The sequence below is a fragment of the Ranitomeya variabilis genome, chromosome 4 (genome assembly GCF_051348905.1).
Source record: "Ranitomeya variabilis isolate aRanVar5 chromosome 4, aRanVar5.hap1, whole genome shotgun sequence".
Lineage (NCBI taxonomy): Eukaryota > Metazoa > Chordata > Amphibia > Anura > Dendrobatidae > Ranitomeya > Ranitomeya variabilis.
Window position 1 is genome coordinate 711,264,844 of NC_135235.1, and position 26,876 is coordinate 711,291,719.

At 44.7% G+C, this 26,876-nt stretch overlaps 1 protein-coding gene across 3 annotated transcripts in view; it reads left to right on the forward strand.

Moving 5' to 3' along the window:
* The window catches only part of LOC143766498 (uncharacterized), an 831,863-nt gene that overhangs the window by 764,566 nt on the left and 40,421 nt on the right, over positions 1–26,876 (forward strand). Inside the window, exon 1 of one of the 3 annotated variants that reach the window (XM_077254228.1) lies at positions 11,411–11,552. The exons of the other annotated variants lie outside the window; for them this stretch is intronic. The gene's annotated coding sequence lies outside the window, so the exon portion shown is untranslated. Of the gene's footprint in view, positions 1–11,410; positions 11,553–26,876 lie in introns of those variants that run through there. 3 annotated transcript variants of the gene reach the window in all.

Genomic DNA, 26,876 nt, shown 5'->3' on the forward strand with positions numbered 1-26,876 from the left:
TCTGGTGCTGTATAATCTACATGATGATTTGGTGCTAGGATTGCCATGGCTGCAATCTCACAACCCAGTCCTCGACTGGAGAGCTATGTCTGTGTTGAGCTGGGGATGTAAGGGGGCTCATGGGGATGTACCTTTGGTTTCCATTTCATCATCTATTCCCTCTGAAATTCCTGAGTTCCTGTCTGACTATCGTGACGTCTTTGAAGAACCCAAGCTTGGTTCGTTACCTCCGCACCGAGAGTGCGATTGTGCCATAGATTTAATCCCGGGTAGTAAATACCCAAAGGGTCGTTTATTTAATCTGTCTGTGCCTGAACATGCTGCTATGCGAGAATATATAAAGGAGTCCTTGGAAAAGGGACATATTCGTCCTTCGTCATCTCCCTTAGGAGCCGGTTTTTTCTTTGTGTCAAAAAAAGACGGCTCTTTGAGACCATGTATTGATTATCGGCTTTTGAATAAAATCACTGTTAAATATCAATACCCATTGCCGTTGCTGACTGATTTGTTTGCTCGCATAAAGGGGGCCAAGTGGTTCTCTAAGATTGACCTTCGTGGGGCGTATAATTTGGTGCGAATCAGGCAGGGGGATGAGTGGAAAACCGCATTTAATACGCCCGAGGGCCACTTTGAGTATTTGGTGATGCCTTTTGGTCTTTCAAATGCTCCGTCAGTTTTCCAGTCCTTTATGCATGATATTTTTCGCGATTATTTGGATAAATTTATGATTGTGTATCTGGATGATATTCTGATTTTTTCGGATGACTGGGACTCTCATGTCCAGCAAGTCAGGAGGGTTTTTCAGGTTTTGCGGTCTAATTCTTTGTGTGTGAAGGGTTCTAAGTGTGTTTTTGGGGTACAGAGGATTTCCTTTTTGGGATATATTTTTTCTCCCTCTTCCATTGAAATGGATCCTGTCAAGGTTCAAGCTATTTGTGATTGGACGCAGCCCTCTTCTCTTAAGAGTCTTCAGAAATTTTTGGGCTTTGCTAACTTTTATCGTCGATTTATTGCTGGTTTTTCGGATGTTGCTAAGCCACTGACAGATTTGACTAAGAAGGGTGCTGATGTTGCTGATTGGTCCCCTGATGCTGTGGAGGCCTTTCGGGAGCTTAAGCGCCGTTTTTCCTCTGCCCCTGTGTTGCGTCAGCCTGATGTTGCTCTACCTTTTCAGGTTGAGGTTGACGCTTCTGAGATCGGAGCTGGGGCAGTGTTGTCGCAGAAAAGTTCCGACTGCTCCGTGATGAGGCCTTGTGCCTTCTTTTCCCGTAAATTTTCGCCCGCTGAGCGGAATTATGATGTTGGGAATCGGGAGCTTTTGGCCATGAAGTGGGCTTTTGAGGAGTGGCGCCATTGGCTTGAGGGGGCCAGACATCAGGTGGTGGTATTGACTGACCACAAAAATTTGATTTATCTTGAGACCGCCAGGCGCCTGAATCCTAGACAGGCGCGCTGGTCATTGTTTTTCTCTCGGTTTAATTTTGTGGTGTCATACATACCGGGTTCTAAGAATGTTAAGGCGGATGCCCTTTCTAGGAGTTTTGAGCCTGACTCGCCTGGTAACTCTGAGCCCACAGGTATCCTTAAGGATGGAGTGATATTGTCAGCCGTTTCTCCAGACCTGCGGCGGGCCTTGCAGGAGTTTCAGGCGGATAGACCGGATCGTTGCCCACCTGATAAACTGTTTGTTCCTGATGATTGGACCAGTAGAGTCATCTCTGAGGTTCATTCTTCTGCGTTGGCAGGTCATCCTGGAATTTTTGGTACCAGGGATTTGGTGGCAAGGTCCTTCTGGTGGCCTTCCCTGTCACGAGATGTGCGAGGCTTTGTGCAGTCTTGTGACGTTTGTGCTCGGGCCAAGCCTTGTTGTTCTCGGGCTAGTGGATTATTGTTGCCCTTGCCTATTCCTAAGAGGCCTTGGACGCACATCTCGATGGATTTTATTTCAGATCTGCCTGTTTCTCAGAAGATGTCTGTCATCTGGGTGGTGTGTGACCGTTTCTCTAAGATGGTCCATTTGGTTCCCCTGCCCAAGTTGCCTTCTTCTTCCGAGTTGGTTCCTCTGTTTTTTCAAAATGTTGTTCGTTTGCATGGTATTCCTGAGAATATCGTTTCTGACAGAGGAACCCAATTTGTGTCTAGATTTTGGCGGGCATTCTGTGCTAGGATGGGCATAGATTTATCTTTTTCGTCCGCTTTCCATCCTCAGACTAATGGCCAGACCGAGCGGACTAATCAGACCCTGGAGACATATCTGAGGTGTTTTGTGTCTGCTGACCAGGATGATTGGGTTGCTTTTTTGCCATTGGCGGAGTTCGCTCTCAATAATCGGGCCAGCTCTGCCACTTTGGTGTCCCCGTTTTTCTGTAATTCGGGGTTTCATCCTCGATTTTCCTCTGGTCAGGTGGAATCTTCGGATTGTCCTGGAGTGGATGCTGTGGTGGAGAGATTGCATCAGATCTGGGGGCAGGTGGTGGACAATTTGAAGTTGTCCCAGGAGAAGACTCAGCTTTTTGCCAACCGCCACCGTCGTGTTGGTCCTCGGCTTTGTGTTGGGGATTTGGTGTGGTTGTCTTCTCGTTTTGTCCCTATGAGGGTCTCTTCTCCTAAGTTTAAGCCTCGGTTCATCGGCCCGTATAAGATATTGGAGATTCTTAACCCTGTTTCCTTCCGTTTGGACCTCCCTGCATCCTTTTCTATTCATAACGTTTTTCATCGGTCATTATTGCGCAGGTATGAGGTACCGGTTGTGCCTTCCGTTGAGCCTCCTGCTCCGGTGTTGGTTGAGGGTGAGTTGGAGTACGTTGTGGAGAAAATCTTAGACTCCCGTGTTTCCAGACGGAGACTCCAGTATCTGGTCAAGTGGAAGGGATACGGCCAGGAGGATAATTCTTGGGTGAATGCATCTGATGTTCATGCCTCTGATCTGGTTCGTGCCTTTCATAGGGCCCATCCTGATCGCCCTGGTGGTTCTGGTGAGGGTTCGGTGCCCCCTCCTTGAGGGGGGGGTACTGTTGTGAATTTGGATTCTGGGCTCCCCCGGTGGCTACTGGTGGAATTGAACTGGTGTCTTCATCTTCTCTGTTCACCTGTTCCCATCAAGATGTGGGAGTCGCTATATAACCTTGCTTCTCTGTTAGTTGCTTGCCGGTCAACAATGTTATCAGAAGCCTCTCTGTGCTTGTTCCTGCTCCTAGACAACTACTAGATAAGTTGGACTCTTGTCCATATTTGTTTTTGCATTTTTGTTCCAGTTCACAGCTGTAGTTTCGTTACTGTGTCTGGAAAGCTCTTGTGAACAGGAATTGCCACTCTGGTGTTATGAGTTAATGCCAGAGTTTTAAAGTAATTTCTGGATGGTGTTTTGATAGGGTTTTCAGCTGACCATGAAAGTGTCCTTTCTGTCTTCTGCTATCTAGTAAGTGGACCTCAAATTTGCTAAACCTATTTTCATACTACGTTTGTTGTTTCATCTTAATTCACCGCCAATACATGTGGGGGGCCTCTGTCTCCTTTCGGGGTATTTCTCTAGAGGTGAGCTAGGACTTATGTTTTCCTCTGCTAGCATTATTTAGTCCTCCGGCTGGTGCTGGGCATCTAGAATCAACGTAGGCATGCTACCCGGCCACTGCTAGTTGTGCGGTAGGTTTAGTTCATGGTCAGCTCAGTTCCCGTCTTCCAAGAGCTAGTTCCTATATATGCTTATGCTATGTTCTCTTGCCATTGAGATCATGACAGACACGTGTACAAATACAACGAATAGTAAGCAACAGTAGATCATGTACTCACTTAACTCCCCTGCGGCGTTGTGTGGCTTGAGTCTGTGGCCATTACCACGATAAATTCTGCAAGGAAAAATTGAAAAAATTATTACATTAACAGAATGCACAATACACAGCCACATAGAAGAAAATATGAAAAATACCATACATAACATTACGACCACAACGGACAGTGCACCCATAGGACAATGCCAACTGAACAAGTGCTGAGCAAACCACACCGCCATACATTGAAATAAAAATCAATGGCAGAGACGACACAATGCCAGAGTATAGCAAAAGCAGAATACAACAGTCCCAGAAAAGATAACAAAACAAATAATAAGCAACTGCCCCCTATGTACAAATCAAAAAAAGACGCATATACCTTTTTAAAAAAATATATATATTTTTCAGAAAGGGCCAAGAAAAGGCAATCCATTATAAACCACCATACTTTACAATAAAAAACAAGACAGGAGCCAAGAAAAAGCCATACGGTTACATATAACCCCAGAAATAGAAACCAGAATTAAAACCCCAGAAACCATAAACCACATAACCCCAGAAACGGAATTAAAAAAAAATCATACAAAGAAAAACCACAGTGGAACCACCGCATGCAATTACAGAACAACCCAAAAAGCGAACCCCCCCCCCCCCAAAAAAAAAGGGAAAAGAAAAGTCAATGCTGGATAAACCACCATACTTTACAATAAAACCAACAAGGACGGAGACAATGAAACGCCATCATAACGCCAGAAATACATCACAACCAGATAATAAAAAAACACCAATTTCCATTAGCCCCTTCATGACCCAGCCTATTTTGACCTTAAAGGGCCACTGTCACCCCCCCCCCAGCCGTTATAAACTAAAAGAGCCACCTTGTGCAGCAGTAATGCTGCAGTCTAACAAGGTGGCTCTTTTAGTTTTTGATTCATTTATTACCTCAAAAAAGCGTTTTAAAAATTGGCCACACATACCAGATATTGTACCAGGAGGCGGTCCGAATCGTCCTGTATGAATCCCCCAACTGCCGTCACTTTTCTCTTCAGGGGCGATGGTACCCGCCCCCTGAGCGCTGTTATCTTCTGAAATCCGGCGCCTGCGCTGTGCGTGCCTGCCTGGGGCCTGCGCAGTGTTCATTGTCAGTGCGGCCACACTGTTGCTGAATCCCCTGCCCCGCACTGTTATTCATTATGCACAGTGCGGGGCTGGGGTTCCTGGGAAGGCGGGGGAGCTGGGGAGCGTCTAAACAGCGCAGTGCGCATGCCCAGGAACCCCAGCCCCGCACTGTGCATAATGAATAACAGTGCGGGGCGGGGGATTCAGCAACAGTGTGGCCGCAATGACAATGAATACTGCGCAGGCCCCAGGCAGGCAAGCACAGCGCAGGCACCGGATTTCAGAAGATAACAGCGCTCAGGGGGCGGGTACCATCGCCCCTGAAGAGAAGAGTGACGGCAGTTGGGAGATTGATAGAGGACGATTCGGACCGCCTCCTGGTACAATATCTGGTATGTGTGGCCAATTTTTAAAACGCTTTTTTGAGGTAATAAATGAATCAAAAACTAAAAGAGCCACCTTGTTAGACTGCAGCATTAGTGCTGCACAAGGTGGCTCTTTTAGTTTATAACGGCTGGGGGGGGTGGTGACAGTGGCCCTTTAATGACCTGGCCATTTTTTGCAATTCTGACCGGTGTCCCTTTATGAGGTAATAACTCAGGAACGCTTCAACGGATCCTAGCGATTCTGAGATGGTTTTTTCGTGACATATTGGGCTTCATGTTAGTGGTAAATTTAGGTCGATAATTTCTGAGTTTATTTGTGAAAAAAATGGAAATTTGGCGAAAATTTTGAAAATTTCGCAATTTTCACATTTTTAATTTTTATTCTGTTAAACCAGAGAGTTATGTGACACAAAATAGTTAATAAATAACATTTCCCACATGTCTACTTTACATCAGCACAATTTTGGAAACAAATTATTTTTTGCTAGGAAGTTATAAGGGTTAAAATTTGACCAGTGATTTTTCATTTTTACAACAAAATTTACAAAACCATTTTTTTTAGGGACCACCTCACATTTGAAGTCAGTTTGAGGGTTCTATATGGCTGAAAATACCCAAAAGTGACACCATTCTAAAAACTGCACCCCTCAAGGTGCTCAAAACCACATTCAAGAAGTTTATTAACCCTTCAGGTGTTTCACAGCAGCAGAAGCAACATGGAAGGAAAAAGTGAACATTTAACTTTTTAGTCACAAAAATGATCTTTTCGCAACAATTTTTTTATTTTCCCAAGGGTAAAAGGAGAAACTGGACCACGAACGTTGTTGCCCAATTTGTCCTGAGTACGCTGATACCTCATATGTGGGGGTAAACCACTGTTTGGGCACATGGTAAGGCTCGGAAGGGAAGGAGCGCCATTTGACTTTTTGAATGAAAAATTATCTCCATCGCTAGCGGACACCATGTCAGGTTTGGAGAGCCCCTGTGTGCCTAAACATTGGAGCTCCCCCACAAGTGACCCCATTTGGAAACTAGACCCCCCAAGGAACTTATCTAGAAGCATAGTGAGCACTTTAAACCCTCAGGTGCTTCACAAATTGATCCGTAAAAATGAAAAAGTACTTTTTTTTCACACAAAATTTCTTTTAGCCTCAATTTTTTCATTTTCACATGGGCAACAGGATAAAATGGATCCTAAAATTTGTTGGGCAATTTCTCCTGAGTACCCCGATACCTCATATGTGGGGGTAAACCACTGTTTGGGTGCACGGCAAGGCTCGGAAGGGAATGCGCGCCATTTGACTTTTTGAATGGAAAATTAGCTCCAATCGTTAGCGGACACCATGTCGCGTTTGGAGAGCCCCTGTGTGCCTAAACATTGGAGCTCCCCTACAAGTGACCCCATTTTGGAAACTAGACCCCCCAAGGAACTTATCTAGATGCATAGTGAGCACTTAAAACCCCCAGGTGATTCACAGAAGTTTATAATGCAGAGCCATGAAAATAAAAAATTATTTTTCTTTCCTCAAAAATGATTTTTAGCCCGGAATTTTTTATTTTCCCAAGGGTAATAGGAGAAATTGGACCCCAAATGTTGTTGTCCAGGTTGTCCTGAGTTCGATGATACCCCATATTTGGAGGTAAACCACTGTTTGGGCGCATGGCAGGGCTCGGAAGGGAAGGCACGCCATTTGGCTTTTTGAATGGAAAATTAGCTTCAATCATTAGCGGACACCATGTCGCGTTTGGAGAGCCCCTGTGTGCCTAAACATTGGAGCTCCTGCACAAGTGACCCCATTTTGGAAACTAGACCTCCCAAGGAACTAATCTAGATGTGTCGTGAGCACTTTGAACCCCCAAGTGCTTCACAGAAGTTTATAACGCAGAGCCATGAAAATAAAAAATAATTTTTCTTTTCTCAAAAATTATTTTTTAGCCCACAATTTTTTATTTTCCCAAGAGTAACAGGAGAAATTGGACCCCAAAAGTTGTTGTCCAGTTTCTCCTGAGTACGCTGATACCCCATATGTGGGGGTAAACCACTGTTTTGGCACACGTCGGAGTTCAGAAAGGAAGTATTGACGTTTTGAAATGCAGACTTTGATGGAATGCTCTGCGGGCGTCACGTTGCGTTTGCAGAGCCCCTGATGTGCCTAAACAGTAGGAACTCCCCACAAGTGACCCCACTTTGGAAACTAGACCCCCAAGGGAACTTATCTAGATGTGTGGTGAGCACTTTGAACCCCCAAGTGCTTCACAGAAGTTTATAACGCAGAGCCGTGAAAATAATAAATGTGTTTTCTTTCCTCAAAAATATTTTTTTAGCCCAGAATTTTTTAATTTTCCCAAGGGTAACAGGAGAAATTTGACCCCAAACCTTGTTGTCCAGTTTCTCCTGAGTACGCTGATACCCCATATGTGGGGGTAAACCACTGTTTGGGCCCATGCCGGGGCTCGGAAGGGAAGTAGTGACGATTTGGAATGCAGACTTTGATGGAATGGTCTGCGGGCATCATGTTACGTTTGCAGAGCCCCTGATGTGCCTAAACAGTAGAAACCCCCCACAAGTGACCCCATTTTGGAAACTAGACCCCCCAAGGAACTTATCTAGATGTGTGGTGAGCACATTCAACCCCCAAGTGCTTCACAGAAGTTTACAACGCAGAGCCGTGAAAATAAAAAATCATTTTTCTGTCCTCAAAAAAGATGTTTTAGCAAGCAGTTTTTTATTTTCACAAGGGTAGCAGGAGAAATTGGACCGCAATATTTGTTGCCCGGTTTGTTGTGAGTACACTGGTACCCCATATGTGGGGGTAAACCACTGTTTGGGCGCACGTCAGGGCTTGGAAGGGAAGTAGTGACATTTGAAATGCAGACTTTGATGGAATGGTCTGCGGGCGTCACGTTGCATTTGCAGAGCCCCTGATGTGCCTAAACAGTAGAAACACCCCACAAGTGACCCCATTTTGGAAACTATACCCCCCAAGGAACTTATCTAGATGTGTGGTGAGCACTTTCAACCCCCAAGTGCTTCACAGAAGTTTATAACGCAGAGCCGTGAAAATAAAAAATAATTGTTCTTTCCTCAGAAATTATGTTTTAGCAAGTCATTTTTATTTTCGCAAGGGTAACAGGAGAAATTGGACCCCAACTGTTGTTGCCCAGTTTGTCCTGAGTACGCTGGTACCCCATATGTGGGGGTAAACCACTGTTTGGGCGCACTTCGGGGCTTGGAAGGGAGGGAGCACCATTTGACTTTTTGAACGCAAGATTGGCTGGAATCAATGGTGGCGCCATGTTGCGCTTGGAGACCCCTGATGTGCCTAAACAGTAGAAACCCCTCAATTCTAACTTCAACACTAACCCCAACACACCCCTAACCCTAATCCCAACTGTAGCCATAACCCTAATCACAACCCTAACCCCAACACACCCCTAAACACAACCCTAACCCCAACACACCCGTAACCCTAATCCCAACCCTAACCCTAATCCTAACCCTAATTCCAACCCTAACCCTAATCCCAACCCTAACCACAACTGTAACCCCAACACACCCCTAACCCTATCCTTAACCCTAACCACAAGCCTAATCTTAACCCTATTTCCAACCCTAGCCCTAATTCCAACCCTAACTCTAATTCCAACCCTAACCCTAAGGCTATGTGCCCACTTTGCGGATTCGTGTGAGATTTTTCCGCACCATTTTTTAAAAATCCGCAGGTTAAAGGCACTGCGTTTTACCTGCGGATTTACAACGGATTTCCAGTGTTTTTTTGTTCGGATTTCTCCTGCGGATTCCTATTGAGGAACAGGTGTAAAACGCTGCGGAATCCGCACAAAATTGACATGCTGCGGAAAATACAACACAGCATTTCCGCACGGTATTTTCCGCACCATGGGCACAGCGGATTTGGTTTTCCATAGGTGTACATGGTACTGTAAACCTGATGGAAAACTGCTACGAATTCGCAGCAGCCAATCCATTGCGGATCCGCGGCCAATCCGCTGCGGATCCGCGGCCAATCCGCTGCGGATCCACGGCCAATCCGCTGAGAATTCACAGCCAAATCCGCACTGTGTGCACATGCCCTAACCCTACCCCTAACCCTACCCCTACCCCTAGTTCTAACCCTAGTTCTAACCCTAACCCTAGTAGAAAAAGAAAAAAAAAATATTTTATTTATTTTTATTTTTGTCCCTACCTATGGGGGTGATAAAGGGGCGGTCATTTACTTTTTTTTTATTTTGATCACTGTGATAGGCTATATCGCAGTGATCAAAATATATCTGAAACGAATCTGCCGGCCGGCAGATTCGGCGGGCGCACTGCGCATGCGCCCGCCATTTTGGAAGATGGCAGCGCCCATGGAGAAGACGGACAGACACCGGGAGGCCCGGTAAGTATGAGGGGGGGTGATCGGATCACGGGGGGGGGGACCGGAGCACAGGGGGAGCGGACAGGACGACGGGGGGAGCGGATAGGACGACTTAGGGGGGCGGACCACATAACGGAGCACTGGGGAGGAGATCGGTGGGTGTGGGGGGGTACAGATTAGGTTTTCCAGCCATGGCTGATGATATTGCAGCATCGGCCATGGCTGGATTGTAATATTTCACCGTTTTTTTGGGTGAAATATTACAAATCGCTCTGATTGGCAGTTTCACTTTCAACAGCCAATCAGAGCGATCGTAGCCACGAGGGGGTGAAGCCCCACTCCCCCTGTCCCTGCAGATCGGGTGAAATTGGAGTTAACCCTTTCACCCGATCTGCAGGGACGCGATCCCTCCATGACGCATACGCTGCGTCACAGGTCGGATTGGCATCGACTTTCATGACGCAGCGTATGCGTCAAAGGTCGGGAAGGGGTTAAACAACCACAGTATAGCCGGATTAAAGTGCAGAACAAACATTAAATTAAACATGCACAAATTGCAATAAAAAAATTAAAAAATAAAACACACATAAAAAAGAAAATGTGCAGATACATTCTATACTTAGATCTCTTGAAAGCAGATCTGAGAGAGAGCTTGTCTTGTGTGTGTCCTATGCTGCAGGCAATTGACAAACCAAGAAAAAAACTTTATCTATATATATATGGGTTGTTTTGTCACTGTCTAGACACCGTCTAGACACTTATCTTGTTATTTTATTAAACGACGCATGCGTCGCTCAACGCTCTGCGACGCACGCACTTGCGCCCTCTGCCTTCTCAATTGACTTAAATGGGGTTTTTGACGCTACAAAACTGCAACATGTAGCATCGGCCGCGCCCTGCCAGGTGCGTCCAAACGACGCATGCGTCGGAAAACGCATAACAACGCATGTCCATGCGCTCCCAATGTTAAAGATAGGGGCGCATGACGTATGCGTCGACGATGCTGCGCCCAAAGGCGCAAATGTGAACGTAGCCTTATTCTAATTTACTGAGATAATGACTTATGGGTTTTCATTGGCTGTAAGCCATAATCATCAACATTAACATAAATAAGTACTTAAAACAGATCACTCTGTGTGTAATGACTCTAGGTACTATATGAGTTTCACTTTTTGCATTGAAGCAGAGAAATAAACTTTTTGATGATATTCTAATTTTGTGAGAAGCACTTGTATTTGAGTTAGTCCTGAAAAGGGCTGTTGGTTTAATGTAACACCAGCAGCAACTCTCCCTACACTATGTCCGTGTGCAATGCTCCAAACATGGCGTCACCAGGTCTTATACAGACTTGATGGTACTATACGGCGGGCAGAGTAATGCCAGTAGCCAACATGTTTATGGCGGGCAATCCGGTCTAATAGCCGCTAAACACGTGAGTATAACACCCAAATACCCGGATACTCGATCAAGTACTGAGCCCGCTCTCCCATCACCACACATCAACCTTCTTGATGCATAGAAAACCCCCAAAGGCTGATTATAATCATGGATCCGCTCCATACACCTCGTACACACACGGCTCCACTCCGTACACCTCGCACACAGCTCTGCTCCGTACACCTCGAACACACACGGCTCTGCTACATCCACACTGTAAACCCCTCCTGACCCCACACAAACTTCCCCTCATCCAGCACCATGACAACCAGCACAGCAGAGTCCTGCATACACTGAGGCCCCTGATCATGTGACCCCTGACTCCTCCCCTTCCTGTGACCTCTTCACAGGTCCTGTGCACAGAGCAGCCATATAGGTGGAGTGCGGGTCTGCGGGTGAAGGTCGGTGCCGGAGGTTCCATTATTCTCTGGTTGAGCCTAGACTGTATGTTCTCCTTCCAGGTATATATTCTTGAAGATAGCAGACTTTATAGGTTGCTGCCTGGCCCTGACTGCAGCCCATACATGACACTAGAATGTATGTGCTCCTTCAAGGTATAAATTATTAATGCCAGCAGAATATATGGGCTCCTGCCGGGTCCTGACTGCAGCCCATACAGTCTAGCCGGTCACTGGTGAAGACACTAGACTGTACGGCTCCTGTCAGGTATATATTATTGTAGATACAGACTGTACGGGCTCCTGTCAGGTATATATTATTGTAGATACAGACTGTACAGGCTCCTGTCAGGTATATATTATTGTAGATACAGACTGTACGGGCTCCTGTCAGGTATATATTATTGTAGATACAGACTGTACGGGCTCCTGTCAGGTATATATTATTGTAGATATAGACTGTACGGGCTCCTGTCAGGTATATATTATTGTAGATATAGACTGTACGGGCTCCTGTCAGGTATATATTATTGTAGATATAGACTGTACGGGCTCCTGTCAGGTATATATTATTGTAGATATAGACTGTACAGGCTCCTGTCAGGTATATATTATTGTAGATACAGACTGTACGGGCTCCTGTCAGGTATATATATCAGTGATGATATCAGAATGTATGGGCCCCTGTCAGGTATATATTAGTGATGGTATCAGAATGTATGGGCCCCTGTCAGGTATATATTAGTGATGGTATCAGAATGTATGGGCTCCTGTCAGGTATATATTAGTGATGGTATCAGAATGTATGGGCTCCTATCAGGTATATATTAGTGATGGTATCAGAATGTATGGGCTCCTGTCAGGTATATATTAGTGATGATATCAGAATGTACGGGCCCCTGTCAGGTATATATTACTGATGATATCAGAATGTATGGGCTCCTGTCAGGTATATATTAGTGATGATATCAGAATGTATGGCCCCTGTCAGGTATATATATCAGTGATGGTATCAGAATGTATGGGCCCCTGTCAGGTATATATGCTGCGATTGTTCTCATATGCTGATTTGGCATGTAAAAATAATCACAGATGTGATCTGCCCCATAGATTAACACTGGTCCGAGTGCCATGCGATGTTTTCTCACATAGCGCTCGTCCGTATTCTACGCTAATGTGACCCCGGCCTTAAACTCATGAAGCAACACAGACCACCTGCAGTTCAGCCACCATCAATATTTAAATTACAAGTTTTTCACCATCCAAAACCTAGTTCAATAGGTTTCTTAAAAGGAACCTGTCACCAGGTTTTCCCCATATATAGTACCACCAGCACCTATATACCCTTATACACACCCTTCTAGAGTGCTGTACCGTATATACTCGAGTATATGCCAAAATTTTCAGCCCACTTTTTTGGGCAGAAAGTAACCCTCTCGGCTTATACTCGAGTCATTGTCGGCGGGGGAGCGGCGGCTGTCACATACTCACCTGCTCCTGGCGCTGTCCCTGCATGTCCGATGGTCTCCGGGCAGCTCTTCCTGTGTTCAGCGGTCATGTGGTACCGCTCATTAAAGTAATGAATATGGACGCATATTCATTACTTTAATGAGCGGAACATGACTGCTGAACATAGGAAGACGCTGCTGGCTCCCGGAGACCATCTGACAGTGAGAAGCTGCCAGGGACCGCGCCGGGAGCAGGTGAGTATGACGGGGGGAGGTGAGCATTGTGCGATATTCACCTCTCCCCGTTCCAACGCAGGGCACTGCTCTGTCTTCCGTCCTCTGGCTATGGCTGTTCAGGTCAGACGGCACAATGACGTAGTTAGTGTGCGCGACGCCCTCTGCCTGAACAGTCAGTGCAGAGGATGGAAGACAGAGCAGCGCGCAGCGGTGGAATGTGGAAGGTGACTATCGCAAGTGCCGGGGGCCTGAGCGAAGAGAGGTGAGTATGTGATTTTTTTTTTTTATTTTAATCGCAGCAGCAGCATATAGGGAATAATGTGTGGAGCATCGTATGGGGCATAATGTGTGGAGCATCTCATGGGGCATAATCTATGAAGCATCTTATGGGGCCATCAACCTTTATGCAGCATTGTATGGGGCAAAAGTTTCTATGGAGCATCTGATGGTGCCATTAACATTTGTGCAGCATTACATGGGGCTTATTTTAATATGGAGCATCTTATGGGGCCATCATGAACTGTACTGAGCATTATATGGCGCTTCTGATTCAATATGGATATTCAAAAACACTTAACCTACTGATGTCTCAATTAATTTTACTTTTATTGGTATCTATTTTTATTTTTGAAATTTACCGGTTTCTGCTGCATTTTCCACCCTAGGCTTATACTCGAGTCAATAAGTTTTCCCAGTTTTTTGTGGCAAAATTAGGGGGGGTCGGCTTCTACTCGGATCGGCTTATACTCGAGTATATACGGTATGTCTGTAAGCCAATGTGCATAATGTAATTAACTTCTTATACTCACCTATGGGGCGGTTCGGTGTTATGTTTGGCACTGGTCTTAATCCGGTGCAGTCCTTCCCGTGGATGATGTGTTCTACATCATCCACACTCCCTCCCTCATCACGCTTCTGTGCAGGAACATTTCTCTGCCGAGCACAAAGCAAAGTACTGCAAAGGGCAGAAAGAAGTGCACTTGCAAAGGAGCGCGATGGAAGACACCGTGTGGATGACATAGGACGCGTCATCGACTCAAAGAAAGAAGGATGGTGATAGAAGAGAAGGCACCGGATTAAGACTAGCGAAGCCCATTGGATGGGGCTAGGCAACTCTAATATGCCACTATCTTAAGGGCATACAGATAGTGGTTGTGCTTTATAAAATGCTGTACAGGTCCTTCTCAAAAAATTAGCATATAGTGTTAAATTTCATTATTTACCATAATGTAATGATTACAATTAAACTTTCATATATTATAGATTCATTATCCACCAACTGAAATTTGTCAGGTCTTTTATTGTTTTAATACTGATGATTTTGGCATACAACTCCTGATAACCCAAAAAACCTGTCTCAATAAATTAGCATATCAAGAAAAGGTTCTCTAAACGACCTATTACCCTAATCTTCTGAATCAACTAATTAACTCTAAACACATGCAAAAGATACCTGAGGCTTTTAAAAACTCCCTGCCTGGTTCATTAAGGCCCCGTCTCACATAGCGAGATCGCTAGCGAGATCGCTGCTGAGTCACAAGTTTTGTGACGCAACAGCGACCTCAGTAGCAATCTCGCTATGTGTGACACGTACCAGCGATCAGGCCCCTGCTGCGAGATCGCTGGTCGTGTCAGAATGGCCTGGACCTTTTTTTGGTCGTTGAGGTCCCGCTGACATCGCTGAATCGGTGTGTGTGACACCGATCCAGCGATGTCTTCACTGGTAACCAGGGTAAACATCGGGTTACTAAGCGCAGGGCCGCACTTAGTAACCCGATGTTTACCCTGGTTACCAGCGTAAATGTAAAAAAAAACAAACACTACATACTCACCATCTGTTGCCTGTCAGGTCCCTTGCCGTCTGCTTCCTGCTCTGACTGAGCCGCCGTAAAGTGAGAGCGCAGCAGTGACGTCACCGCTGCGCTCTGCTCTCACTGTACGGCGGCTCAGTCAGAGCAGGAAGCAGACGCCAAGGGACCTGACGGACAACAGATGGTGAGTATGTACTGTTTGTTTTTTTTTACATTTACGCTGGTAACCAGGGTAAACATCGGGTTACTAAGCGCGGCCCTGCGCTTAGTAACCCGATGTTTACCCTGGTTACCCGGGTGCTGCAGGGGGACTTCGGCATCGTTGAAGACAGTTTCAACGATGCCGAAGTCGTTCCCCTGATCGTTGGTCACTGGAGAGAGCTGTCTGTGTGACAGCTCCCCAGCGACCACACAGCGACGCTGCAGCGATCAGCATCGTTGTCTGTATCGCTGCAGCGTCGCTGTGTGAGACGGGGCCTTTACTCAAAACCCCCATCATGGGTAAGACTAGCGACCTGACAGATGTCAAGAAGGCCATCATTGACACCCTCAAGCAAGAGGGTAAGACCCAGAAAGAAATTTGTCAACAAATAGGCTGTTCCCAGAGTGCTGTATCAAGGCACCTCAATGGTAAGTCTGTTGGAAGGAAACAATGTGGCAGAAAACGCTGTACAACGAGAAGAGGTGACCGGACCCTGAGGAAGATTGTGGAGAAGGACCGATTCCAGACCTTGGGGAACCTGAGGAAGCAGTGGACTGAGTCTGGTGTGGAAACATCCAGAGCCACCGTGCACAGGCGTGTGCAGGAAATGGGCTACAGAGAAGCAGCACTGGACTGTTGCTAAGTGGTCCCAAGTACTTTTTTCTGATGAAAGCAAATTTTGCATGTCATTCGGAAATCAAGGTGCCAGAGTCTGAAGGAAGACTGGGGAGAAGGAAATGCCAAAATGCCTGAAGTCCAGTGTCAAGTACCCACAGTCAGTGATGGTGTGGGGTGCCATGTCAGCTGCTGGTGTTGGTCCACTGTGTTTCATCAAGGGCAGGGTCAATGCAGCTAGCTATCAGGAGATTTTGGAGCACTTCATTCTTCCATCGGCTGAAATGCTTTATGGAGATGAAGATTTCATTTTTCAGCACGACCTGGCACCTGCTCACAGTGCCAAAACCACTGGTAAATGGTTTACTGACCATGGTATTACTGTGCTCAATTGGCCTGCCAACTCTCCTGACCTGAACCCCATAGAGAATCTGTGGGATATTGTGAAGAGAAAGTTGAGAGACGCAAGACCCAACACTCTGGATGAGCTTAAGGCCGCTATTGAAGCATCCTGGGCCTCCATAACATCTCAGCAGTGTCACAGGCTGATTGCCTCCATGCCACGCCGCATTGAAGCAGTCATTTCTGCCAAAGGATTCCCGACCAAGTATTGAGTGCATAACTGAACATTATTATTTGATGTTTTTTTTTGTTTGTTATTAAAAAACACTTTTATTTGATTGGACGGGTGAAATATGCTAATTTATTGAGACAGGTTTTTTGGGTTATCAGGAGTTGTATGCCAAAATCATCAGTATTAAAACAATAAAAGACCTGACAAATTTCAGTTGGTGGATAATGAATCTATAATATATGAAAGTTTAATTGTAATCATTACATTATGGTAAATAATGAAATTTAACACTATATGCTAATTTTTTGAGAAGGACCTGTATATAAGGGTATACAGGCAGTTGGCCTACTATATATACACAGCATTTTAGAATGCTGTATATACGTGCATATAGATGGTGGCTGTACTTTATATGGGGGGGGACAGAAACAATGATTGAATAACTTGTACTAAGTAAACGGCTATAGTGCAAGAAAATATAGGGCACTTAGTTAACACGTTTGTTTGATTAAAAAAAATTGCAAAAGCAATCCCACCACTTCATGGTGAACCTAATTGGGACAGTCCTAACTAATATTAAAAACCTTAATATACACTGCTCAAAAATATAAAAACGGAACACTAAAATCCCACATCCTAGATATCACTGAATGAAATATTCCAGTTGTAAATCTTTATTCATTACATAGTGGAATGTGTTGAGAACAATAAAAGCTCAAAAAAAACAACGTAAATCACAACTAATATAGCACAGAGGTCTGGAGTTGGAATGATGCTCAAAATCAAAGTGGAAAATGAAGTTATAGGCTGATCCAACTTCAGCGGAAATGTCTCAAGACAAAGAAATCATGCTCAGTAATGTGTGTTGCCTCCACGTGCGTGCATGATCTCCCTACAATGCCTGGGCATTCTCCTAATGAGGCGGTGGATGTTATCCTGAGGGATGTCCTCTCAGACCTGGAATAAAGCATCCGCCAACTCCTGGCCAGTCTGTGGTGCAACGTGACATTGGTGGATGGAGCAAGACAAGATGTCAAAGATGTGCGCGATAGGATTAAGGGCTAGTGGACGGGCAGGCCAGTCCTTAGCATCAATGCCTTCATCTTGCAGGAACTGCTGACACACTCCAGCCACATGAGGTCTGGCATTGTCATGCATCAGAAGGAACCCAGGGCCCAATGCACCAGCATATGGTCTCAGAAGGGGTCTGAGGATCTCATCTCGGTACTTAATGGCAGTCAGGCTACCTATGGCGAGCACATGGAGGGCTGTGTGGCCCTCCAAAGAAATGCCACCCCACACCATTACTGACCCACTGCCAAACCGGTCATGCTGAAGGATGTTGCAGGCAGATCTCTCTCCATGGTGTCTTCAGACTCTGTTACGTCTGTCACATGTGCTCAGTGTGAACCTGCTTTCATCTGTGAAGAGCACAGGGCGCCTGTAGTGAATTTGCCAATCCTGGTGCTCTGTGGCAAATGCGAAGCGTCCTGCACGGTGTTGGGCTGTGAGCACAACTCCCATCTGTGGTTGTCGGGCACTCAGACCATCCTCATGGAGTCGGTTTCTAACCGTTTGTGCAGACACATGCACATTTGTGGCCTGCTGGAGGTCATTTTGCGGGGTTCTGGCAGTGCTCCTCTTGTTCCTCCTTGCACAAAGGCTGAGGTAGTAGTCCTGCTGCTGGGTTTTTGCCTTCCTACGGCCCCCTCCACGTCTCCTGGTGTACTGGCCTGTTTCCTGGTAGCGCCTCCAGCATCTGGACACTACGCTGACAGACACAGCAAACCTTCTTGCCACAGATCGCATTGATGTACCATCCTTGATGAGCTGCACTACCTGAGCCACTTGTGTGGGTTGTAGAGTCCGTCTCATGCTACCACGAATGTGAAAGCACAACCAGCATTCAAAAGTGACCAAAACATCAGCCAGAAAGCATTTTTACCGAGATGTGGTCTGTGGTCCCCACCTGCAGAACCACTCCTTTATTGAGTGTCTTGATAATTGGCAATCAATTCTATCTGTTATATTTTCCATTTGCACAAAAGCATGTGAAATTGATTGTCAAACAGTGTTGCTTCCTAAGTGGACAGTTTGATTTCACAGACGTTTAATGTACTTGGAGTTATATTCTGTTGTTTAAGTGTTCCCTTTAGTTTTTTGAGCAGTGTATATTGATGTGGTTTTCCATTGCTGTGTCCAGTAGGTGGGCCCAATCCTTCTCATCCCTTATCCACATGCATGTCACATGACAAAATAGTGTTTTTAATTTTAGACTTAGGACTGTCCAAATTACGGTCACCGTGAAGTGGTGGGATGGCTTCTGCTTTTTTTTTTTTTTTTTTTGTTACATAACACTTTTTTTTTTAACTAAATACCCTATATTATTTTCATGCACTATGCTATTTATTTACTGCAGGGTATTCAATCATGTTTCAGTCTGTTTTTTTTCTGTTCAGAGGTGTCACGATATTGTATGACATGTAATATGATTTTGTAGCTTTGCCTGTCAGACCCATGCTGCGGGCTAAAACCCCCCCTTCTCTCTGTGTTTGTGTTTGCTGAGATGTGGACGTGTATAAAAGTTTTTATTGCTAGCTGTAAATTCCAGGCTCTGGGCAACTTACTCATCCCTCCTCCCATCTATAACACTGGTCAACAGCATTTTTGGTGCCAAAGATATTTCATCGAATTTAGGGTATTTTTGGGGTGCTGATTCTGAATATGTCATCAGTTTTGCCAGATTGGCTCAAGTTTTTGACATTTTTGGTATCTTATTTATAGCACTTGTTGGTAAATGCGACGCATCATCTCATTAATTTCTTTGGATTAGTACTTGAACTGAGCAGTTCTCAATATAGTTTTGTGTTAGTGTTCTAAAAGTTTGTTCATAGCTTGATTTTTGCACTAACTTTATGTTGTTGTCTGTTTTCCAGTGAAAAGCATGAACTCATCAAGAAGAAGTTGTCTTAACGATCCAGACTCATTCTGTTACATTTGTGGTGAATACACACTGCCAAAACATAGAAGAAACATAACAGACTTCGTAAAAAAAAGTGTATTTTGCCTATTTTGGGGTTATGCTTGGGGACCAAGACAAGTTTTGGGCCCCACACATAGTGTGCAAAGCATGTATCGAATTATTACGAAAATGGAGCAAAGGACAAAGAAAAAGCTTCAAATTTGGTGTTCCAATGGTGTGGAGAGAGCCAAAAAATCATCATGATGACTGTTATTTCTGTGCAGTGCAAGTGCAAGGATTCAATAAGCATAAGAAACGAAAATGGGAGTAACATGGAATCTGCAAGAAGGCCTGTCCCTCATTGTGAAGATGTGCCTGTACCTGTGTTTACCATAAATAACAGTCATCATGATGATTTTTTGGCTCTCTCCACACCATTGGAACACCAAATTTGAAGCTTTTTCTTTGTCCTTTGCTCCATTTTCGTAATAATTCGATACATGCTTTGCACACTATGTGTGGTGCCCAAAACTTGTCTTGGTCCCCAAGCATAACCTCAAAATAGGCAAAATACACTTTTTTTACGAAGTCTGTTATATTTCTTCTATGTTTTGGCAGTGTGTATTCACCACAAATGTAACAGAATGAGTCTGGATCGTTAAGACAACTTCTTCTTGATGAGTTCATGCTTTTCACTGGAAAACAGACAACAACATAAAGTTAGTGCAAAAATCAAGCTATGAACAAACTTTTAGAACACTAATTAACACAAAACTATATTGAGAACTGCGCAGTTCAAGTACTAATCCAAAGAAATTAATGAGATGATGCGTCGCATTTACCAACAAGTGCTATAAATAAGATACCAAAAATGTCAAAAACTTGAGCCAATCTGGCAAAACTGATGACATATTCAGAATCAGCACCCCAATAATACCCTAAATTCATTAAAATATTTTGGACACCAGAAAAAAAATTTTTTTTTGTTGACCTGTGTAATCAGCTAGAACTGGTATAGAATTTCCCAAAATCCATGAAGTCCTTTGTTCCAATACTGTAAGATATTGGGCCAACAATTTGGCCTAGGAAAATAATAAGTACATATTGCTAAGGTCCATCGGTGGATCTGTCAAACACTGTAAGCATGAGCCTCTAGTTCAAACAGGGACAGAGTACAGATTTCTCCGGAACCGGGTGTCACAACGTGCCCGAATTTAGTATCATTAGAAAGCCAATTGTAGAATAAGAAGAATGCTGGGTGTGTTATGATTCTGACATGTTTGGGAATGAAAATACGAGACTTATAAGAATTAGAGTTAAATTTGGTAAGTTTGAAGGGAGAGGATGGACTGGGAAAGCCAGCCCTTTTGGTGATGTCACGGGCTGCAGTCTATAAGTCTCTGGCAGGCCCCCAGCAGTTGGTTTTACCTGAGGAGCCCTGACTGCTAGCCCTGATGAACTGGGACATATGGGAACTCCACCCACTAGCCTGATTGCCTGCAATGCCCTGAACACATGTAAGTGTTAATGTCTCATTTAACCCCTGTTATTTTTATAATTACCTTGTACATATTTTTAATTGTCTCATATTGTAACATCTTTATATGCCTTTTTGTAAACACTCCATTAATTTTTTACGGAGTAAAATATCTAAATACTAGTTTCGTTCTCCTGTTCTAAAACGTACCCTAAGTCTTCTGAAGGGAGTTACGCTACTGTTTTGGGTTAGCTTCGGACCCGTTTAATCGAAGCTGGTGGCAGCATACCTTTGTTCTGTGCCTTTGGGAGTCACTGTAGCGACGGCAGCGTTGATAATTATTGTTCCTGCCTGAGTGGGAGTAGTTATATCACCTCGCTGCAGCTTGCCCAATAGCCAGTACAAAGCAGGCAGCCTTTCTGGCGACTAATTACCCTAGGTGCAGTACCTAACCTGACCTGAGGGTAAGGGGGGTGCCAGAGAGCTGCAAGTTCAAGCGTAACTGTAAAGCAGGATATACATAAACCCTGCAGTTCATGGTATATTGAAGAGCAGGGGGATAACTAAAATAAGCCCCTGCTGTAAACTTAAGAGGTCAATAGCCTTGAGTGTGTTTTTTCATCACATTGTAGCAGTGGAGGGATAACTAGGATAAGCCCCCCTGCGCATGTGATAGCCGTCTATTGGCCTAAAGTCACCCCGATCCGTGACGTAGGGGTTACGGTCACGGTGTGAATCGGGACAAGAGGCCAGTGTGAATGTGTACTTACACGCTGCATGCAAACACCTGGTCACAGATTCCCTTTAACTCCTTAATGACCAATACACCTTTTTACTGATCTAAGATGTAAGATCTAAGAGAATACCATCCCCAGACAGGTGGCAACCCTGCAGCTGTTGGCTGTACAACAGGGGTGTCAAACTGCATTCCTCGAGGGCCTCAAACCATGCATGTTTTCAAGATTTCCTTAGCATTACACAAAGTGCTGGAATCATTATCTGTGCAGGTAGTTAAATTATCACCTGTGCAATACAAGGAAATCTGTTATGGACTGGTGATTTAGGAGCGACATGCGACGAGCTCTGAGCAAGTGGGAACTATACTGACCGCAGTTCCTGATCTCAACACAACACTAGAAGTAGCCGTGGGATGTTCCTGTAACTTCCTAGACTCGTCACAGCCTAAGAACTAACTACCCCTAAAGGTAGAAACAGGAAAGCTATCTTGCCTCAGAGAAAATCCCCAAAGGATAGACAGCCCCCCACAAATAATGACTGTGAGTGGAGAGGGAAATGACATACGTAGAATGAAACAAGATGTAGCAAAGGAGGCCAATACTAGCTAGACAGATAGTACAGGACAGAACACTGTGCGGTCAGTAATAAAAACTAGAAAAAGGCCACCGCAGAGATTGTAAAAATCTCCACACCTGACTAAAGGTGTGGAGGGCAAAATCTGCTGCCCAGAGCTTCCAGCTTAGCTGAATAGTTCCATACTGATAAGCTGGACAAAAAAAAACATAGAATGTGCTGAACAATCAAGTCCACAACAAGTGGACTGCAAAAGGAGAAACAAGGACTTATCTTTGCTGAACTGGTCAGAGTGTCAGTGAAGTCCAAAAGAGCTGTGACTCTAAGCAGGAACAATTGACAACTGGCATTGAGTCAGGGATAAGGCCAGACTAAAATAGCCGAGCCAGAAAGATGATCAGTGGAAGCAGCTGCTGATGCTAAATCCAAGAAGCAGCCATTCCACTCAAAACCACAGGAGGGAGCCCAAGAGCAGAACTCACAAAAGTGCACTTACAACCACCGGAGGGAGCCCAAGAGCGGAATTCACAACAGAAATCCTGAAAACATGACCTGTTTGCGGCCCTCGAGGAATGCAGTTTGACACCCCTGCTGTACAATATAGCTGACAAAATGCTGCATCAGCCACAATCAGTGTTGGCACTGACCTTGGCTGTTTAAACCCCTTAAATGCTGCTGTCAAGTGACTTAAGCACCTAAATGATTAAGGCTATGTGCGCACGTTGCAGATTTGCTTGAGGAAATTTCCGCATGGTTATTGCGTCTCTTAGCAGAAAACGCAGTGGAAATTCTGTACTTTTTTATGCGGATTTGATGCGTTTCTATAAATCGTGAGCACTAAATATATATTAAAAAAAATAAAAATAAGGAAAATGCATCACAATTCCTTTATTTATTCAAACTCTTCACGAGATACCCTCATTAATATTAACTAAAGACACACACACACACACGTAGGAGCATTAACATAATTAACCTACATATGCTGTAAAAAAAACAACCAAGAAACCTGCGTGAAATGCAATGTTTATTTTTCAAAAAATAAAAATAAAACATGCTTGGGCTCCCGCATAATTTTCATAACCAGCAGAGGGAAAGCTGACAGCTGATGTTACTATTCTGGAAAGGAGCCAATAACCATAAAGGTTCCCAGGCTATTAATATCAGCTCACAGCTGTTTGCTTAGCCTTTACTGGCTATTTTACAGGGAGACACAAAATATTGACATGGGGTCCCTCTATCAAATCCAACCAGGAAAGGTTAGGCAGACAGCTGTAGACTGATATTAATAGCCTGTGAAGAGGCCATGGATATTGGCAGCCCCACAGGCTAAAAACCATCAGCTCTCAGCCGTCCCAGAAATGGCGCATATTATAGATGTGCCAATTTTGGCATTTAGCCTCGCTCTTCCTACTTGCCCTGTAGCAGTGGGGTTCATATTTGTGCGGTTGATGTCACCTTTTTATTGTCAAGTAACATCAAGCCCACAGGTTAGTAATGGAGAGGCATCTATCAGACATCTCTCCATTACCACGCTGGCCTAATGTCACCTTACAATACAAAGGTGACATTAACCCCTTATTACCCCATATGCCACCACTACAGGGCAGTGAGAAGACAGAGGCTGAGTGCCAGAATTGGTGCATCATACAGATGCACCTTTTCTGGGGTGGCAATAACCATGGTCCCTCTCTAGGCTATAATATCTGTCCTCAGTCACTGGCTTTCCCTCTGTGGCACAGAAAATTGTGTGGGAGCCCACGCCAGTTTTTTCAGTGAAAACATTTTTATTAAATACATACAGGCCCCAAATTTTACACACACACACACACACACACACACACACCACAGACCAAATGTTTACACACACCTCATTTAAAGATTTTTCTGTATTTTCTTGACTATGAAAATTGTACATTCACACTGAAGGCATCAAAACTATGTAGAATTATATACTTAATAGAAGTGTAAGACAACTGAAAATATGTCTTATATTCTAGGTTTTTCAAAGTAGCCACCTTTTGCTTTGATGGCTGCTTTGCACACTCTTGGCATTTTCTTGATGAGCTTCAAGAGGTAGTCACCGGGAATGGTCTTCCAACAATCTTGAAGGAGTTCCCAGAGATGCTTAGCACTTGTTGGCCCTTTTTGCCTTCACTCTGCGGTCCAGCTCACCCCAAACCATCTCGATTGGGTTCAGGTCTGGTGACTGTGGAGACCAGGTCATCTGGCGTAGCACCCCATCACTCATCTTCTTGGTCAAAAAGCCCTTACACAGCCTGGAGGTGTGTTTGGGGTCATTGTCCTGTTGAAAAATAAATGATGGTCCAACTAAACGCAAATAGGATGGAATAGCATGCCGCTGCAAGAAGCTGTGGTAGCCATGCTGGGTCAGTATGCCTTCAATTTTGAATAAATCCCCAACAGTGTCACCAGCAAAGCACCCCCACACCATTACATCTCCTCCTCCATGCTTCACGGTGGGAACCAGGCATGTAGAGTCCATCCGTTCACCTTTTCTGTGTTGCACAAAGACACGGTGGTTGGAACCAAAGATCTCAAATTTGGACTCATCTGACCAAAGCACAGATTTCCACTGGTCTAATGTCCATTCCTTGTGTTATTTAGCCCAAACAAGTCTCTTCTGCTTGTTCCCTGTCCTTAGCAGTGGTTTCCTAGCAGCTATATTACCATGTAGGCCTGCTGCACAAAGTCTCCTCTTAAGGGCTTGTTTCCATTTGCGAGAAACACGTCCGTATCTCGCATGTGGAAACCAAGCTGTGGCGCCGGCACTCCAGAGCGGAGCGTGCGGCTGCATACGAACACATGGAGCTGCACGCTCCGCTCCAAAGTGCCGGCGCCACAGCTTGGTTTCCACATGCGAGATACGGATGTTTTTCTCGCAAATGGAAACAAGCCCTAACAGATGTTGTAGAGATGCATCTGCTGCTAGAACTCTGTGTGGCATTGACCTGGTCTCTAATCTGAGCTGCTGTTAACCTGCGATTTCTGAGGCTGGTGACTCGGATAAACTTATCCTCAGAAGCAGAGGTGACTCTTGGTCTTCCTTTCCTGGGGCGGTCCTCATGTGAGCCAGTTTATTTGTAGCGCTTGGTGGTTTTTGCCACTGCACTTGGGGACACTTTCAAAGTTTTCCCAATTTTTCGGACCGACTGACCTTCATTTCTTAAAGTAATGATGGCCACTCGTTTTTCTTTACTTAGCTGCTTTTTTTCTTGCCATAATACAAATTCGAACAGTCTATTCAGTAGGACTATCAGCTGTGTATCCACCAGACTTCTGCACAACACAACTGATGGTCCCAACCCCATTTATAAGGCAAGAAATCCCACTTATTAAACCTGACAGGGCACACCTGTGAAGTGAAAACCATTTACGGTGACAACCTCTTGCAGCTCATCAAGAGAATGCCAAGAGTGTCGAAAGCAGTCATCAAAGCAAAAGGTGGCTACTTTGAAGAACCTAGAATATAAGTTGTTTCACTCTTTTTTGTTAAGTATATAATTCCACATGTGTTAATTCATAGTTTTGATGCCTTCAGTGTGAATGTACAATTTTCATATTCATGAAAATACAGAAAAATCTTTAAATGAGGTGTGTCCAACTTTTGGTCTGTAGTGTATCTCTTTAGATTTTATATACACCTATACTGTGTGTATATATCTATTCTATTGTAACCTGTCAGTGTGATTTTACTGTACACTGCACCTGAATTGTTGGCCTTTCATAGGACACCGTTGCGTATTTATCGCAAGTCACACTGATGGCCCATGTGGTGCGAGTTTTTCTTGCACAAATAGACTTTCATTGGCGAGTCTCGGCTGATATACGGTGCAAATCACAGCATACTGCAATTTCACTCGCACATATAATACGGCCGTGAAAAAAAAAAAAAGTGATGGGAGATTAACATTGGTCTGAGTGCTATGCGATTTTTTTTTTTTTCTCGCATAGCACTCGTCCGTATTCCTCTCTAGTGTGACTCCGGCCTTCAAGGGAGAATCATTCAAAATTTCTATTTTTTACAATTTGTAAAATTTCTGATTTTTTTACAAAATAAAGCAAAACATATCAACCTAAGTTTACCATTACCATAAAGTCTAATATGTCACGAAAAAAAAAATTTATCTCAAAAGCAATGGGATGTTGAAGCATTCCAGAGTTATTACTATATAAAGTGACACTGGTCAGATTTTTAAAAAATTGGCCCCGTCACTAAGGGGCTAAGAGCTTGTACAAGTGAACATTGTTTCAAAAGTGGTTTACCTGTCTCAGGCAGGTTTCACACCAGCGTTCGGCAGCCTTCTTCCTTCGCTAAGCCCCGCCCACTGCTGCACTTCTTCCTTCAGCTCCGCCTAAGTCTGCATGCGTCCCCTATCTTTAACATTGGGTACGCAGGCATGCCTCATTTTGACGATGCGCTGAACTGCATCGAACGCAACATGTTGCATTTTATTGCGGTCGGCGCAGCGTTAAACAACGCATGCGGAGGCATCCGCTTGGCCTGCGTACCCAATGTTAAAGATAGGGTATGCAGGACGCATGCAGACGTAGGCGGAACTGAAGGAAGAGTTGTGGCAGTGAGCGGGGCTTAGGCCGGAGACACACTGGTGCGAGATACGGCCGAGTCTCGCTGGTTAAAAGCAAGCTGTGGCAGCTGCACTCCGGAGCGGAGCGTGCAGCTGCATAGCAATACATGGAGCCGCACGCTCCGCTCCGGAGTGCCGGT